This window comes from Dipodomys merriami, unplaced genomic scaffold (assembly GCF_024711535.1).
Source record: "Dipodomys merriami isolate MVZ:Mamm:240054 unplaced genomic scaffold, mDipMer1.0.p SCAF_5, whole genome shotgun sequence".
Taxonomy (NCBI): domain Eukaryota; kingdom Metazoa; phylum Chordata; class Mammalia; order Rodentia; family Heteromyidae; genus Dipodomys; species Dipodomys merriami.
Genome location: NW_027206068.1, coordinates 73737509 through 73752440, shown reverse-complemented (window position 1 = coordinate 73752440; position 14932 = coordinate 73737509). Strand labels below are relative to the sequence as shown.

The 14932-nt window shown below is 41.2% G+C and overlaps 1 protein-coding gene and 1 non-coding gene across 2 annotated transcripts in view; both read right to left on the bottom strand.

Annotated features, from left to right (window-relative positions):
* Cntnap2 (contactin associated protein 2) overlaps window positions 1-14932 on the bottom strand; it is a 1671549-nt gene that overhangs the window by 263261 nt on the left and 1393356 nt on the right. The window lies entirely within an intron of this gene.
* LOC138810291 (U6 spliceosomal RNA) lies at window positions 5208-5314 on the bottom strand. Its single transcript, XR_011367088.1, has one exon. It is a non-coding gene; the product is annotated as a U6 spliceosomal RNA (small nuclear RNA).

Below are 14932 nucleotides of genomic sequence, written 5' to 3'. Positions count from 1 at the left end.
TCTCTTAGGTAGCAATAGAACATGGGGACCCTAGATAAGGGTAGGGCTCAGAAGCCGTGGTTCTCTGTCCTTCCATTCCGAAGGAGCTCCGTTTTCCTGGCTCTCCAGGCTTTGCATCTGTCCAGCTGGTGCCGTCAGTGTTGAACGTCTCTTCCCCTCTGCTCACCTGTCTGTGTACACTCCAGTCGCCCCTTCCATGAAGTGGGAGCGCTCGTGTCACACTGCATCAGTTCTTTCATTAGCTATAGTTTGGCGGCAAGATGTCTATTACCAAAAGGCTTTTCTTTTATTTGTTGGCCGAGGATTCAGAAAGCATGATAATGATGATGTAAGTATGTTCATCCCTCCCAACTAGTGGGCAATCAAGTCAGAGGTCAGTCTTGTTTTCTGACAAGTCATGAGCCAGGCCTACAGGGCTTGGAGTTGCGCTAGGCTTTCAAAGAGCGTGTATTTCCTTAGGAATTATGTCTAAGTATTTGTGATGTGTACCTAACACTTTACCATCAGAAGCCACGGTAGAAAAGGGAAGGAAGGATGTATAACTGTATAATTATATCCAAGTCCTAATTCTTTCTTACTTACAGGAGATGAGCCATTTAGTACCTAGTGTTAGTATAAAGAAAGATCAGACTTGGGGCTGGGAAGGTGGCTCAGTGTTAGAGTGCTTGCCTTGCATGCTTGAGGCCCTGGGTTCGATTCCTCAGTACCACATAAGCAAAAAGAAAAAAGCCGGAAGTGGCACTGTGGCTCAAGTGGTAGAGCGCTAGCCTTGAGCTGAAGAGCTGAGGGACAGCGTCCAGGCCCAGAGTTCAGGCCCTACAACTGGACCGCCCCCCCCGCCCCAAAAAAAGAAAAGAAAGATCAGACTTATGAACAAGCCAGGGATTGCTGCTTTAAAAAAAAAAAGCCAAACAAACATCTTTCTGTTTTCGAATTGTCTCCAAGAATAGATCCCATTTTCAAGCTTTGTGCTCACCACACCAAGACTTGAGACTTCTTGGGATGAGAATTAATTACTTCTATGTGTTAAACTTGATTAAATGAATACCCACATGACTGCCGGACCCTTTGCGTGGGGTGGGCTGCAGGTGTGTCTGTGTCTTTGGGAAGGCATGGGGTGCTGGTGGGATTTGAAGGTAAAGGGGCTCATGGTCAACACCTACTTGAACAAGTTCTGAATATTGCTCATGTAGATTACATAACCCAGCCTAGACATTAGAATTACTTAGGAGGTTGAACAATACTGATGTGGGCATCTGTTACAAGGCAATCAAGACAGGAAGGATATCTAGGATACAAAAGGGTAGATCCTGGAAGGAAAATGATTTATAATAGAGTTGTGGCTGAGGTAATTTCCTAACTTATTTTGTTCAAGGCTTTACAGAAAGACATCTCCATGGTTGTGTTTTATTGTCGAGCTTATACTATTTCTTTTAAAGTTAGTACAGAAAGTGCTATCATTTCCATGCATTTGCTTATGTTGGAAGAGATTCCATTTATTCAGCTCACTTCCCCCCTCCTCAGCTTATTTTGAGCATGTAGAAATTTTAGAAATCCAAACATTTGCCTTAAGCAGCATATGAATTTAAAGAGCAACAAGTGAATTTTAAGTAGGTGAAAATCCTCAAGAGAAGGAGCCAGTGTCTGATGCCAATGCTAAGAAGTCCCTATTTATACAGGGTTGACTCTCTGGCCAATTTAGAGAGAGAAGGAAATACTTTTGTTTATGCCCAAGGAACAAAGCAGCGCTGGTGGAAAGAACAGACAATTTATCCTAATAAAGTCTCTGTTTAGTAATTCAGGAGGCAGCCATTACCGTACAGGGTGTTTGAATTGGTTTGTGAAGAACATGTTAGAAATGAAGGCAATCTTTCAGCTTCTGTCTTGCTACTTTGCAACCACTAAGACTCCTTTACACAAGGTAAAGTGTGTGTGTGTGTGTGTGTCTGTGTGTGTGTGTGTGTGTGTGTGTGTGTGTGTATAGAGAGAGAGAGTGAGTGAGTGAGAGAGACAGAGAATTACAGAGAGACAGAGAGATAGACAGAGAGAGAGGGAGGGAGGGAGAATCCTTCATCCTTTTGTGTATGACCACCAGAGACCATGTGTATATAAAACCCACATGACCTAGCCACTGGTTAACCACACATGCTTGAGGCAAATCACTGCTCTCTCTCTCTGGAGCTCAGTTGCTGTGATGGTTCATTTTAAATGTGAACTTGACCAGATCAAGGTCTAGAGAACTAGGAAAATGTTATTTCTGGGTGTGTCCCCAAGGCTACTTCCAGAGGAGACTGGTGTGTGAGCTGGATGTAGTGGGGAAGATTGGCCCTTAACGTGGGCAGACATCACAGAACCTCCAGGGGCCCAGACAGCAACGAGGAGGCAAAGTGAAGATTTTCCCTCTTCCTCTCGCTCCTGGTGCAAAAATGTGGTCTCCTTTCACCCTTGGATGTATAGGCTTGCCACTCGGCTTCTCAGGCTTTCAGCCTTGGACTCCAGTTCACATCATGGGCTTTTCTGGCTCTGGGGCCTTTGGACTTAAACTGAGTCTCACTACCAGAATCCCAGAGTGGCCAGCTTACAGATGGCCTGTCATGTGTCTATCCACCTCTATAAACACAGGAACCAATTTTCCTTATCTATCTGTCTATCTATCTATCTATCTATCTATCTATCTATCTATCTATCTATCTATCTATCTATCTATCTATCCATCCATCCATCCATCTATCCATCCATCTATGGTCTATCTATATCATCTATTATCATCTACCGACATTATCTATCCATCTGTCATCTACCTATGTTATCTATCTATCTGTGCATTTATCCTACTGCTTCTACCTCTTTGGAGGGCATAAATAATACAGTTCCCTTACTTGCTTTAATAAAGTCAGTTATAAACACATATTCTCCTTAATGAAGTTATTATGGGCACAAAATGAAATTATGGAAAATACTCTTCAGTTTTAATATGAATCAAATCCAGGAGATATTAAATAGGAATAAAATATATGAAAAGGAAGGTTAAATGTTCATTGGCTACTTCAACAACTTACCATTTGGGAGGGAGATATCATGCAGAAGGTATAAGAGTGACTAAAACCCTCTAATAAACATGTGAGGAGGTGCTGTGAGAACTCTGGGTTTGGGACAGGATATTGCTATGCCCCCAGGCTGGCCTCAAAATCATTATCCTGTCTCAGCCTCCTGAGTGCTGAGATTATAGGCATATCCTACCATTCCCCGATCTTATTTCCTTCTTATGTATAGAACTCTAGGGAGAGAACCCAATCTTATACTGTAAAGCTTTCTCAGAATCTGGATCAGCCCCATTCCCAAAGCATTTGATATTTTGGGTCCCTGTTAGATAATATCAGAGGTCCATGCTGAATCTATTTCTCATCTATCTAAGAGAGAATTCTCTAGAGACACATAAGTGTATGAGTATGCATGCATGTGTGTGTAATATTTATTTTCAAGAAATTGGCCCATGTCATTATGGAGATGCTGAGAAGTGCATCTGTAGTTAGCAAGCTAGGGACTCTGGAGATGCTGACAAGCTTCAGGACCAAGGAGAACCTGCATTTGGCTGCAGTATGATTGTAAAAACAGATAACTACCTCCTAGCTCTGGACATCCAGGACATATACCTTTTTACTCCGCCTTCCTGTTCGGTTCAAGTCTTGAATTAATCAGAGCAGATCACACAAGGGTAGGCAATCTGCCTCACCCAGCCTGTTCTCAATATCTTGCTTTCACCTAGAAATGACTCACAATGCACTCAGAGCAAACACTATTCTTATGTCTACAGTGCCTGCAGGATAGCTTTCCTACATCAGCTCTCGGTGTCCTCTGAACAATCCTGAGCAGAGGCCCTGGTGATGCAAACTTAGAGGACAAATCTAAAGACAGGACAAGGCTAAGGGAGAATCTTACACCCACACAGGATAAGAATCTACGGCAACATTCCTTTCTATCACTTACAGTCAGAGGCATAAGGATTTCATTTTGGATGGATTTCGGTACAATTGGGGTGATTAGGAACAAGATACAAATGACTTCTGCTTCTTAAACATTCATAGGAAAAAATTTCAGTGATATCTGCAAGTATTGGAATGCTGTACCATCTATCTATGAAATATTGATCAGTAGATCACTTTGGACACTGAATTCAAAGACAGACTAGTTAGGAAATATATTTTTTTTCCTGGTGAATTTCAACTTTAATTTTCTTACAAACAGAACTTATTAGCATAGACATTTCTCTCAAATTTATTTTTTTATTTTTTATTGTGAAAATACTGTACAGAGGGGTTACAATTACATGGACAAGATAATGAGTACATTTCTTATCAAGCATTGTAGCCTCCTCCTTTGTTTCCCCTTCCCATCCTCCCAAGTTAGGAAATATTAAATTAAGTATTTAATTTGATTTCCCTTGGACCCATCTAGAGGTCTAACAAATCATCCCAAAATATTTTTTTAAATTAAAAAAAAAGCAAGCAGAATTTTTATACCTGATGACTACATGTTGACCATTCATCATTAAGCAGGTCAAGTTTGCAGATATAGAAGATGTATGAAACTGACTTCATGTGTTCACTCTGCACAAATTTGGAATATTTTCTATAGTCTGACTTTTCTATAATCCCTCCTTTTCTGGCTGTAGGTAGGGGTAGAAATCCCATCAGATTGGAAATCAGGAATCTGTACCCTGGTTTGATTCCAAAGCCGGCACATTAGGCTGAATGATTGTGAATTTACATTAAATTTTAATTTTTCATAAACTCTAGCATGGATGCTACCTGTCAGAAATCCTACCACTTGAGATTCATTCATTCCTTTTATTTCCACATGAATCTGATAAACATAGATCTCTCACATTAAAGCATTATCTGTCTGCTCCTCTGCTAATCATACTCCCAGGAAATTCCAGCATCCATGGCAATCTCCATGATAGACTTCTCAATTTCCTTTCCTTTCCTTCCTTCCTTCCTTCCTTCCTTCCTTCCTTCCTTCCTTCCTTCCTTCCTTCCTTCCTTCCTTCCTTCCTTCCTCCCTCCCTCCCTCCCTCCCTCCCTCCTCCCTCCCTCCCTCCCTTCCTTTCTTTTTTTCTTTTGCCAGTCTTGGGGTTTCTTTTTTTTAATTGTGAAAATACTATACAGAGGGGTTACAATTACATGAGCAAGGTAATGAATACATTTAAAAATATGGAATGCTTCACAAATGTGCGTGTCATCCTTGTGCAGGGGGCATGCTAATCTTCTCTGTATCATTCCAATTTTAGTATATGTGCTGCTGAAGCGAACACCAGTCCTGGGGTCTCAAGTCTTGGTCTGGGCACTGTCTGTGAGCAATTTTTGCTCAAGGCTACCACTCTACCACTTGAGTCACAGCACCATTTCCAGCTTTTTCTGTGATTAATTGGAGATAAGAGTCTCGAAGACTTTCCTACCTGGGTGGGCTTTGAACTACGATCCTCAGATCTCAGCCTCCTGAGTAGCTAATATTATAGGTGTGAGCCACCAGCATCCAGTGGACTTCTCTGTTTCCTTACTTGGAAAGGCACATATGAAAGTTGAGGATAGGTAATATGATTCGTGAGTGGTTTACTGGGAGTGGAGGGGTGCTATAGATTTTCAATAAGCCCTTCTCCTTTTCTAGCCCTGTACCTTTTTCTTGGTCTTGGATGGGGTCAGATATTCCTGCGGTAGGTCTACTGCACAATGAACAGTTCTATAGTCTAAGGGGCATTGTGGTTGCTGATTGGCTGGGAGTAAAATTTATGATCCTTGACATTTTTCTGCCTTGGCCCTTAGTCTTTGTTGAGTAGCTGCCTAGATACTACCTCTAAGGTGCCCAGCATCTCCACACCCAGATCCTTCAGGGAACAGAGACAACCAATTCCTCAGCTTGTTTGTGCCATAGTACCTGCATCTTGTCAGACCATTCCTTTCCTACCTCCACTTCCCATCTCTCTCGACTCCCCCATCTCTCTCCACTCCCCCTCCCCAAACCAAGAGTTGAAATGCTAATCTGCTTTCATTTCTCCTATGCTCATTTTGTGTCAATGCTAGTTTCCCAGCAGCTCTTGCTCCCTCTCAGAGCCACCTTCTGCTGCTCTTTCATTTCATCCTTGTGAGTTTATGGGCATTTTTTATTCCTTTACTATCGTTTTAATGGTGGTTGCTGAGGGAGGCGATTTATACACATAGAGGCAGTCTCTTCTGTCTGTATAGAGATGGGTGCACACATCAAAACTACAACCCGACACGATTAATGGAGAAATGAATAGGAGAAGAAACTATTCATGTTAAGGTTTCCATTCTATTTTTCAAAACCAGTAACTGTATATATATATATATATATATATGTGTATATATAGATATACTGTATATATGTATATATATATACACATACCCACATGTGTGTGTGTGTGTGTGTGTGTGTGTGTGTGTGTGTGTATCTAACAGAGTAAACTGTTCCAAGACATAAACCTCCCTGTTAATAATACAGAAAGAGTAATAAAATGGTTTCTGCACAACTAGAAAGGAATTGCCCACCTGGTCAGAAGTTAATGTCCGCCCCCTTGACCTTTTATAGATTGAATTAATGCCTATTTTTTAAAAATGTAACTAGTTTATATAAAAACTCAGGGTCTCCCCTCCCTTGGGATTCAGACTTCTTTCTGGCATTAGCTTGGTCTGGATTGCAGGCAATAAACTCTCTGAAAAGTGGTCTTTCTTTTTGCTGGTCTGCATTGCTCTGACAGATTGTATGGACTACAATGGAGCTGGATGACGGGAAACATGGAGAGTCAGTCTTTGGGTCCAGCAGTAAGGAATCTCTTTATGACAGGTTAGGATTTTAATTGAGTTGAAATTTCCTAGGACAACCAAGATGGTCGTGATTACAGAGGTGCCCTAAAACATCTGCAGGAGGGCGGGGCAGCCTCCCTCTATTACGACAGCAAGAAGAAAGGGTTTTGTAGGTGTGTGTTTCTATTTTTACTTTTTTATTACCATTTTTATTTTCTTCCTTTTAAGGGATCCCTGTGGTTCAGAAGCTGTTCTGATAACGAAGCATCATGTGGGATTCTTACACACTTCTCTTAATGGGCAACTCTTCTACAGTTGCTCTTCCTGTAGGCCTTCCTGGGCCTCTCCCCTGCATGTCCTCTGACCTTGGGTGAGGTGAGCGGAGGAATTCTCTGGACACTTCCACTGGGCTCTGGCACAGGAGCTCCCTGAGACCAGCTCCTCCCATTGTTTCCTGTCTTGGTCTTCACTAACCACACACAACACTGCAAACACACACTGAAGGTGTGATATTGAACTTTGTGGATAGGCCCAAAGCCTGGCCCAAAATGCCATCTGTGCCGGCCACCTTCTTTATTTTCTCAAAATGCCAGTTTTCCAGTAGTCCCTATGGATTTCTCTAAGACCTTTGGGTGAGACGTAGATGGACCGTCAGTACCTCTTTGGACCCGACGTCATCCCAGCTAGAGAAGCACAAGGTGTTGGTATCCCAGTTCCTTACCAGGCCCATAGATGCCCTATTGCTGACGCCCCTCCTTAGTGCTGAGGTTAGTGGTTAGAACGTTTAGCTCTCCCAGGCCATTTGGGAAGCACCTGAGGTGGGGCTGTGGAAGCCCCACAGTCTCCACAGACAGATGGGAGGTGATTTGTTGACTTGCAACAATAAAGCTGGCAATGTTGCCCTGGAGACCTGCAAGGGTTGAATGATCTCCATGAAGGAGCTGACTGAGTTCTGGGAGCAACATGGCTCTAGGGAATGCAGGCTTATTAGGATATTAGGGAGAGACAATTGATGTTCTTTTTGCCTGAGTCTCCTTGTCGATAAATCAAGGATTGAAATACTCCTTCTACTTTGGAGAGACTGAGGGTAGCCTGCAAAAGTAGTCAAGAAGCCTCCCCTAAACACAGTGTTTGGAAAGGCTACGTCCACCTGGTATCTCAGCGTGTGTCATGGAAGTGAGGGGAAGAAATAGGAGCTGTTATGTAGTCAGGGGTGAAAAGCAGCCAGATCACACCTGGCAGATAACATATGGCTTACCATGGTGCTTCTTATTCCCATAGTGCCTCAGGCTCCTGCTCCTTCTTCCCAGAATGCTTGAGTTCTCACTCAGATTCTTCTTCTTCCCATAATGCCCCGGGCGTTTGCTCAATGAAAATATACAAGCCATCAAGCAATCAGCCCAAGGCTCAGGGAAGGAGCTATGGAAAGTATACAAACTACCATAACCACCCTCCAAGAAGATTTCCTGGACACCTTTTTTGGAGCTGCTCTCCAAGTGGAAAATCTGGTACTTTCCTTACACAGCTTTTTGTTCATTTACAAATATACTCTCTCTGTTTAAACATTTTCCTGCCTTTGGGTTCTTTAATGGCCTGGGTAATTTCCTAAGCTTTTATGCTTAATGCTAGCACTCTTCCACTTGAGCCATGGCTCCACTTGGCTTTTATGGTGATTAATTAGAGATAAGAGTCTCACAGATTTTCCTATCTGAGCTGGTTTTGAACTGTGATACTCAGATCTCAGCCTCTTGAGTTACAAGGATCACAGGTATAAGGCACTGGTGCCTGGCTGGCTCACCCCAATTTTAAACAAGTATCTGATATGATTCTTCTTTTATATGACTCTCTGGATTTTCTTTAAGTGCTATTAAATTATTTAACTCTTTTATGTGTGTGTGTTTGAACTTTATGTAAATGAAAATGTGCTTTGTATGTCATATCAATCTACAAGAGTAAACTTCACCATCTGCTGAAAAGAGAATTGGAAAAATCATCCCTAAAATAACATTGGTTTTTATAATTCTACAAATGAAAGAATGAGACAAGAGTCAGAAACACTGTATATGTATATGTTGTTTGTATGTGCAGTGTATATGTGTGTATATATACACATATATGTATAATTCTCTCATTCTTGGCATAATATTTTCCTCAAGCAAATATTATTTCTTGTTTTTGTTTTTTTTGTCAGGTGTGGGGCTTGAACTCTGGGCCTGAACGCTGTCCCTCAGCTCTTCAGCTCAAGGCTAGGGCTCTACCACTTGAACTACAGCGCCACTTCCAAATATTATTTCTTACATTGAATTTCTGTACCTTTTTTTTTTTTTTTTGGGTCCGGTTGTGGGGCCTGAACTCTGGGTCTGGGCACTATCCCTCAGGCTCTTCAGCTCAAGGCTAGAGCTCTACCACTTGAGCCACAGTGCCACTTCTGGCATTTTTCATTTTGCTTATGTGGTGCTGAAGAATTGAACCCAGGGCCTCAGGCATGCAAGGCAAGTGCTCTACCTCTGAGCCATCTTCCCAGCCCATGAATTTCTGTACCTTTTATTCAGTAATTTCCATTGGTAGATAACTGTAACTGCTCAAGACAAGCAAACTTTTTTTTTTTTTTTTGTTCCAGTCGTGGGGCCTGAACTCTGGGCCTAGGCGCTGTCCCTCAGCTCTTCAGCCCAAGGCTAGCGCTCTACCACTTGAGCCACAGTGCCATTTCCGGCTTTTTTTCTTATGTGGTGCTGAGGAATCGAACCCAGGGCCTCAAGCATGCAAGGCAAGTGCTCTACCACTGAGCTACCTTCCCAGCCCCTAGCAAACTTTTCTTTAACTCTGTAGGTTCAAAGAAAAAAAAATAATGGCTCACTTAAGCCCATTAACAATTCCCCTTTATTTCAATTAGATCCTAACATTGTACCTATACAATGGTAAAGACACTGTAATTCCTGCTTGACTTTCTGATTTCACTGAGACCCAACGTCAAAGCTTTGTGGCTAGCTGGGCACTGGTGGCTCACACCTGAAATCCTAACTACTCAGGAGGCTGAGATCATGCTTCAGAGCCAGCCCAGGTGGGAAAGTCCACGAGACTCTTATCACCAATAAACCACCAGAAAACCGGAAGTGGTGCTGTGGCTCAAGTAGTAGCATGCTTGCCTTGAGCTGAAGAGCTGAGGGACAGTGCCCAGGCCCAGAGCTCAAGCACTATGACTGACCAAAAAAAAAAAAAAAAAAAAAAGCTTTGTGGTTGCCACAGAAGAATTCAAATTAGGAAGGTGAAAAGAGGATGGAGAACAACTGCAGAAAGGAAAACAGCACAGGAAATGTGATGCTTTGGACCTGAACTTGGAAGGCCCTGTTTTCCCAGCCTCAAGGCCACTCACTAGTGTTTGTCCTAGGGAGATCTCCACTCTAAAGGTATTCTGATATGAATAGGACATCAGTTCTAGCATATAAACTCATTTCCAGTGCTTAGAACATCTCCCTCTTCCTCCTTACCCACAATTCTGCCAAAGATGAGCAGGCAACGCTTCTTGGGTGTTGTTTGCAGATGATTGATCTTATTTTCAAATTTGGTCAAGGGAATAGCTCCTCAACTATTATCATTCAATATTTAGGTAGTCTTAGAGCATTCGCTACTAAAAATTTTTATGCAAATTTATACTTGATGAAATAAAAGAAGGCCATACGTTCCCTGAGACTACAGTGGAGCCAAGGCATTACATTAGCAGGTTTAAATTTTTAATTAAGATGTAGTATAGATGCTACAGTGCTATTTATGGAGACCATCAATTGCAGAGTGGCAATGGTACCTCCATTAACCTCAAAGTGGTTTTAGAGTGGGTCTGTAGAGAGAATATTGCTATATATTTTCAATGCAGCAGCCACATAACTTCTCTTTGGCTGGTTACAACATTAAAGTGTGATGCAACTTCTTTCATTTCTCTAGAACGTCCCTACTGGAAGGCAAGCCCATATATTTTCTGCAAGTATAATGATGAAGATTCATACCTATTGTTGGAGCAATTAACACACTCTACAAAAGGAAAAAAAAGTCCCATATTTTCCATAGCATAATGCCTCTAAGACTAATTAGAGTATTTTTTTTTCTTATAGTGGCTCTTCTAGCTCCTCAGTGAAATTTATTACTGACATTAAGCATAGAACTTTGAGCTACATATGGATTTGCTTTGTTGAGCTCACCATTACCTGACTAGAAAAATCAAAAAGGCAAATTTACCAATGCAGAAGATGTAATGATAAAGCCCCACTCACAGTAATAAGTCTTTATATAAGGTTCAAAGGTGTTGCCCCAAAGGATATGCAAAGCTTTTCATGGAGCACAATTTTTCTCAATGACTTTCTGAAAAGAATAAAATCTTAATAATAACATGTGGCAACGAGGTACAAAATATATCTGAGATGTTTACTTGTGAACACATAAAAGCAAACATGTCAATATTTTTTCTTCAAGAAAACTGTGATTCCTTCTCCCTTAAATTTAAAACAGAAGGTTTGTTATCTAGGAGGAGGAAGTGTCCAAGTGTTTCACAATTTCACACCAAGGCATGATCTGGGGAATATGGTATCTTTTCCAAACCTTCAAGTCATGGTGGTCACTATAGTTAAACAAGACTGTGGAATATGCAGGACTGATCCACTTGGTTCTGGGGGGAGGGGGAGCGAAAGGAAGTGAAAGGCTAGAATGAACTTGGATCTCCCTTGCCCTGTCTAGAAGAAGGTAGATTGAGGCTAGAGAGCTTGGATCAAACTGACTCCTGCTACAGCCCTGGAACTGGAACAGTTATAGCCTGAAGAACCTTAGCTCTACCCTGTTGACAATTAGGTTTGGCAGGCCTCCGTCTTGTAGACAGCGCTCTCCTCCTCTGAGCTAGGCCTTGAACTCCCTTGCAGAGCATGAATTGTTCTTGAGAGAATCTGTGCCTTTAGTGTACTTCCTGTGATTTTTCCAGTGACTGTAAATTGGTGAAAGTTGGTTTTTTTAAATGGGATATTCTGTCTTGGTGGATATCATTTTATAATTCTTGTCTATGTGAACAGAAAGGAATACAGTTACATTCTTTTTTATTTGTGCTGGTACTGGGACTTGAGCTCAGGGCCTTGCATTGTTGTTTGACTTTTTCACGCAAGGCTGGAGGTCTACCACTCCAGTCATATCTCCACTGGTTAATTCAGTGGTTGATGGGAGACAAGAGTCTTTTAGATTTGTCTGCCTCGGCTGGCTTCAAATCACAATTCTCAGATCTCAGTCTTCTGAGTAGCCAGAATTACAGATGTGAGCTACATTCAGTTTTGAAGGCGCAAAAGCGTTAGTTGAGGTGGGTACTTATTTGGGGGGAAGATTTGGCACTTAATTCCCATTTTAAGGTGAATAGAATGTTCACGAATGTGAGGGAACCACCACATTCTTTTTAAGAAAAGGTTTGTAGCCCTAGGTGTTGATTGACCATCCATCCATCATAGCATATTACTGAAGTTGGGAGAGTGTAGAAGGCAGCAGGTGGATTAATGGAAAATAGCTGCTGCCATTTGGGGCTCCACAAAATTGAGAGTTTGGGAAGATGAGAGGCCTAAGTTGGGCATTTCTGCCTCAGGAATAGTTTTCAATTTCTGCTTTATAATTGATATGTATCAGCACACTCTCTTAAGGCCATAATCCTGTTAGGGCTATGAAACATTTTCTTCCTTCCAAAATGAATATCCTTTACACAAGGAAATTGTGAAACTAGATTAGCATTTCTTGAACACTGATCTTGACGATATGATTGATTGGCAAGTTGGTGAAAAGCACAGACTCTCTTGCCTCTAATGAGATTCAATATTTTGAAGACGAAGAGTCCATATTTTAAACACATCCTCCGGCGGTTGTTTCATTTAAGAAGGAAGAAGAAAACCAAGAGACTGAGTTAGTTAGACACATTTTTCCATTTGCACCATTCCACGAATCCACTGTCCCTACTGCATATCTGCTTAAAAAAATCAGGACAAAATCTTTCCTTGATTGGTAATAAGACTGCTCAAAAACTTTAGGAGGCTGGATTTTAGAGGAAGAAGAGTAAGAAAAAAGTCCAAGTGGCAAGGGAAGCCTAAAAGTACTATCTAGGTTCTCTTGGCTAAAATTTTTTGCTTGGTTACCGTGACAACCTTCATATATATATATATATATATATATATATATATATATATATATATATATATATATATATATATATATATATATACTCCCAGTAATGTGTAGAGAATTAGACATTAGTGTGGATAGGCTTTTGGAGCAAGGGTGCTTTCAGATAGAAATGCTGACTTAGTCTGTTCTGTGGATCGGATCACACACTGAATGCTTTCATCAGTTCTTGCAGTGGCCCCCAGTAATATGAAATCTCTTGTTTTGTCTCATACAATAATGTGAGGATCCAAGAGAAACATTGGGTGGAGGGAGATCCGTTAGCCCAAACCCTCTTGTTTTGTACCAAAGCCTGTTTAATATGTGAGAATGCTCAAGACAGCAATCAGTGCCTCTGCTCAGAGGAAGAAAGTGCTTTGTACCAGTGCAGTGGGAAAGCGTTGTGGTGGGTTCTGAGAATTTAGACAACCATTTGTTTCTGAGAACATGAGGCTTTGTGAAGTCATCCTAGCCTGTAGTGAGATGATAAAGGTTCAAATTTTTATTGACAGTACAGTTGAAAACATAACTCTCATAGCATTTTTCCATTGTTTATGAGTTGGGAGAATAATCTGAACTGAGTTTTACAGAGAAGGAATATAAAGCCTAGAGAATGGAAGTAACCTTCCCAAAGTACAAAAGTGGTTAGCCTTACACAAGAACTCTATTCTTCTCTCCAGATCCTGTGTTCATTAAACCATTCAAGATGTTTCCCATTTTATCCTTCCTACACAGAATACATCCAATAGCTTTTACTGCACGGAAACACATATGCATTCTATTATTTTGAGGTAATTGACTTCCAACTCTGGAAGGCAGCAGGAATGGACATGGGCCTATTTTGTCTGAAGGGCTGAGGGTCTCCAACTCTGCTCTTGCCTTTTCTCTCCTTCCCAGGTGGGGAAATCTACTCATTTGTCAGAGGAGCAAGAAATCCAATATGGTAGCTCTCCGGAGGAGATCATCACATCATAACAGGCTAGTGAGTCTCCAAACACATTAGAATCTATCATATAGCCACACAAGCATTTTAATATAATTTCCAAAAATATTTGCTTTCCTACGTCCTTTTATGAAAAAGGATACTGCTGTTTTCTCTCATTATGGATAATTATAAACCTTCATTCATTAGCATTAAAATGACATAGAATGGACTTGAGGGGGAAGGTGACTCACAATTCAATTATAGCCTGCAGATTATTGCAGAGAATAAGTAAGTAAACAAGGGAAAAACTGGTAGCAGACTTTAAATATTCCAGAAAGAAGAGAGACCCTTGGTGTTTTGAGTAATAAAGCAACAGGGCTAATTTGTTTTCCCTTCTGGTTGCTTTTAAAGATACAAGATTGAGCTGTTGGAGCTCAGGGGGAGGAGAAGGCTGGAGAGTGGACCCTGGGACCGGTGCTGATGTGTGTGGTCATGGAACAAGATGGCTACCTGTAAAGGACTTCCCATATCTTGTTCAATGATACCCTTAAATAATACCTCGCATGGCATAGAATGATTCTTGCCTTCACTAAAAGCTTGTGACATTATACTAGAATTATAGTAGAGTTCTACTAGTTATTATAATAGAATTATAATAGAATTCCACTAGCTAAATTATAATGTCCATATTTGAGTTCATAGGCCCATATGGAGAACAATTGGCTTTTCATCTATAGAGGCCTGCTCATAATGTTCAATGGTGACTATAAGAACACCGAGAAAAGTTGTTAACTTCCAGGTAACTGTACATCCTTCTGGAACATTCCAGGGAGTCCCTGGTAACACTGGAAATAGAGCTGGATTTCTTACAGAAAGGTGTCAAAGGGCATTGCTTTTTTAGACATCATTAGAAAGGAAGGACCCTAACACTGGGCAATTTGGAGAGATTGTGGTTCTAGAATCATGCTTAGCTATTTTCCTATTTAACAGTGAGGACATGCCATTCTTTTCTCTG